This window comes from Barbus barbus (genome assembly GCF_936440315.1).
Source record: "Barbus barbus genome assembly, chromosome: 15".
Lineage (NCBI taxonomy): Eukaryota > Metazoa > Chordata > Actinopteri > Cypriniformes > Cyprinidae > Barbus > Barbus barbus.
In genome coordinates, this window is record NC_136743.1 from 5,020,556 (window position 1) to 5,025,058 (window position 4,503).

A 4,503-nucleotide genomic window follows, 5' to 3' on the forward strand; every position below is an offset into this window, starting at 1 on the left:
AAAAATACAGAAAAAAAAGCAGTAATAATATGAAATACAGTGCCTTGCGAAAGTGTTCATACCCCTTCATTTTTTCACGTTTTGTGTTGTTAAACTGCTTTAAATTACTTTTTTCCACATCAATCTACACTCCATACACTATAATGGTAAGATAAAAAAAAAAAAGGTTATCTTTGCAGATTTATTAAAAATAAAAAACTTAAATGACTGCATTGCATAAGTACTCATACCCTTATCTGGGACAGTTGGAATTTAGCGCAGGAGCATTCATATTGCTTGTAGGTGTTACTAGATTTTGAGTGAAGGTAACCTGTCGCAAATTCAATTGAATGGGTATGATTTGAAAAGGCACACGTCTTAATAAAAGGTCAAACAGCTGATAATGCATATCAGAGCAAAAACCAAGCCCTGGGGTCAAAAGAGCTGTCTGTAGAGCTCAGAAACAGGTTTGCGTCAAGCCACACATCTGGGGGAAGAGTTCAGAAAACAATTCTACTTCATTGAAGGGTCACAGAAGCATGTCTCCGTTACCCTTAATGGAAGAAGTTTGAAACAACCAGGATTCTTCTTAGAGCTGGGCAAACTGAGCAATTGATGGAGAAGTGCTTTGGTTATAGTGGTGACGGAGAACCTGATGGTCACTCTAGTTGAGCTCCGTGATCATGTGTGGAGATAGGAGAAATCTACAGAAGTACAAACATCACTGCAACACTCCACCAATCTGGGCTTTATGGCGGTGTGGCAAGACTCAATCCTCTCTTCAGTGTAGACACATGAAAACACACTTAGAATTTGCAAAAAAGCACCTAAAGGACCCTCAGACTGTGAGAAATAATATTATCAGTGCACTGCTCATCACTTGCAGAGTACCATCCCAAAAGTAAAGTGTGGTGGTAGCAGCCTCATGCTGTGGAGCTGTTTTTCAGCTGCAGGGACTGAGAGACTCGTCAGAGTAGAAGAAATGCTCAATGCACCAAAATATTGAGGTAGCCTTAATGAAAACCTAGTCCAGAGCATTCAGAACCTCAGACTGGGCAGAATGTTTACCTTCCAACAGGACAGTGACCTTAAGCAAACAGCAAGAGTGGCTTATAGACAACTCTGTGAATGTCCTTGAGTGGCACAGCCATAGCCTGAGCTTGAATGCAATCAAATATTTCTGGAGAAACCTAAAAATGTGCATCTGCCCTCATCCAACCTGACAGAGCTTGGAGAGGTGAAGAGGTGAGGAGAAGAATAGCAGATAATTGCCAAATGCTGATGAGCAAAGCTTGTCGCATCAAACAAAAAAAGACTTAAGGCTGTAAAGATGCTTCAGCTAAATATTTAGTTAAGGGTATGAATACTTATGCAATGTACTTATTTCAGTTTTTTATTTGTAATTAATTTACAAAGTTGTGACAATTTTGTTTTTGTTTTATCGATATGGTTTATGAAGTGTAGACTGCTGTAGGATTTTTTTTTTTTTAAGCAGTTAACATAAGGCAGCAACATAATGTGAATAAAAAAATGAAGGGGTATGAATACTTTCGCAATACACTGTATTATCACAATTTAAAACAACTGTTTTCTATTTGAATATATTTTAAAATAGAATTTACTTCTGTGATCAAAGCTGAATTTTCAGCATCATTACTCCAGTCTTCAGTGTCACATGATCCTTCAGAAATCATTCTAATATGCTGATCTGCTGCTCAAGAAACATTGGTTATTTTTATCAGTGCTGAAAACAGTTTTGCTGCCTAATTTTTATTTTTATTTTTGGAAAGGGTGAAACTTTTTTTCAGTAATAAAATAAAAAAATCATTTTTTTTTTGTTGTAAGAATCTAAATGTATTTATTGTCATTTTTGATCAATGTAATGCGTCCTTGCTGATTAAAAGTAGTGATTTCTACCAATATGAATCTTTATCTCATATGATGATATTTTAAACATATTTCTCAAAATTACCGCTCATTTTTTTTTTTTTTAAATAAGGGAAAAATTTCTGAGTGCACCTTTAAAACTTGAGTTTGAATCAGGCTGAGAGAAACTGTGTTTTCCCCAAGTGTTCTAGCGTGTGCTGTCCTGTGTGTGATTTGTAGTTCACTTGAATGTCTTTAGCACACACCATAAGCACAAACTCTGCTCTCATGCAGGTTTCTCCTCTTGCTTTTGCTGCTGTTGACATTTTTAAAATATGTGTTTTTAAGCTTTACTATTTCTGTATTATAAGTCTTAATAAAACTATATTCAACCTAATGTCTGGTGATTAAGATGTATACATTGAATGTTTAAGAAATTAAAAGTGCCAGGTGAAGTTTGTAATTTGACGCCACAGAATTGCTAAATAGTCCCACCCCAAACTGGCTTATATTGATACTATTTTATAACATGATCTGTTCAGCTAATCAGATACACTTATGCATTTGTAGTCTTATAAAAGGGGTTCAACAATAATCAGTTTAGTTCTAATTCTAAATAATTGAATTTCTAGATTCACCATCATTTCCACTTGCACAAATGTAACCCGGTGAGATTATGGGTAAATGTTAAAGTATTGACTATTCTCTGACTTTCTGACTCTTTCGTCCTCTGGCATCTTCCTCCTGCTCCTTTCTGTTTCACTGATTCGCCTCAGTGTTTCACCATATCTGCTGTATTTATAGCAAACTGATCATTTAAAAATAGACATTTGCATTGCTCCTTTAAGACACAAGGTTATTGCATGAAGTCTCCATGTGCTGTATACCAGCAGCTCTGCAGTTTAGTTGCCTTGCAAGGCCTGGAAGCGCCACTAGAAGGCAGTGGCTACAGTGAGGCTGAGTGCACAGATTCATCATTTCACTATTCTACATAGTAACAGACCTACAGATCTGTATAAGCCCCAAAGCTCAGTGGGGTTGTCTTTGAACAGCTTATAGCCAGGCCCACACTGAATCTGCGCCCGCAGCACTCTACACAAACATCAGCAGAATTAAAACGCCCACCGTTCACAAACTTTTACACATCCTTTGACCATGTTTATGAAATATCTTGAGTAATCTGATTGCGCTTTCAGCTATCAGAACGAACGTTCTTACCTCAGTTCCATTTTACGCATTGGAACTTGTAAAAATGGCACAGATTTCCCTCCAAAATCAGTTCAGAACAAAGAAAATTGCAACACGATAAACAAAAGAGACACTGTTTTATATCTTGCATTACGTTTCCCTTGCTCTCTTTCTTTTCTGTCCAATGCACCCCTCCTTGCCTTTCCTCTTCATTACAATACTGACATAGTTTTTCAAACATGAGCTTGTGAAACCCTACGGAGGCCTGCTGCAACACACTCTTGTGGTCTATTTCAATGGTTTGTGCAAACTGAGTTTATTCTGACAACAAACTATAGTAATGTTAAAATGAATTGCTTAATATAAATGATTGTTTTCAATTCAAGAAACTTAGACTTGTATATTTTATTGGTAATTTGTATGCATGTTTTCGTGACACTGCCTCATGTAGGGCATGCTGGGAGGTTTGCATGTGAACAACATCCAGGCTCTTTCTCTCTCTCTCCCTTCACCTCTAGCATCTCTACGGAGTGTCATTGTGGATAGCGCTCGCACCGTGCTGATCTGATCAAGAGCACTGGGAATTCTGGGTCAGTGTTCCATGGTGATGAGGTGTGTGTGTGGGGGTGTGGGCCGCTCCCTCAGAGAAGGGGTATGGTGTTATATACACAAGAGAGATAGATATCAGAATTGCTATGCTCAGATGGGCAGTTTCAAAACGCACAGTACATTAGACTTTCTCTCTGTCTGTCCATGTGGAATATTATATAATGTCATCTGCTTTCTGGTAGCAAGTCATTAACATGCAGGCAAAGACGGTCAATCTGAACCTAATGCGTGAATCTGTAATCCTTGAATGCACTATATGTTTTTTTTTGGATAAAAGCATCTGCTAAATGCATGAATGTAAAAGTTTAGTAAATATCTCTTCCCAACTTTTTTGGAGGTAAATAAAGTTCTTGTGTATGTATGTGTGTGTGTGTGTGTGTGTGTGTGTGTGTGTTGTCACCGTGATTTTGCCAAGTAAGACATGTTCCTGGATCAACATTATTGTCCAAAAATATAGCCTTAACCTATATATATATATATATATAATGTCTTAATATATAAATGAACCTGTTTTTAAAAGAATATATATATTTTAAAAAACTAGATTTCTTTTTTGCTGTATTCTATCAACTCGTTTTCTTTAAAAAAAAAAACTTGCTACATGCACTGCATTAGACTAACCGAGACTTGTCATAGCACTTGCATGTTGTTGCTCTTTTGTTGCTTTTGATTGCTTCCATTGCCCTCATTTGTAAGTCGCTTTGGTATGTAATGTCAAGAACATTTAGATTTTTCAAGATTTCTATAGAGTGAAAATAGGATTTAATAACAAGAGAATAAGAAAAGAGAATAAAATAATAACAGATCTTATATAAGATAGATGTGTCTGTTTTTATTTTATTCTCTTATAAAAATCTGTCA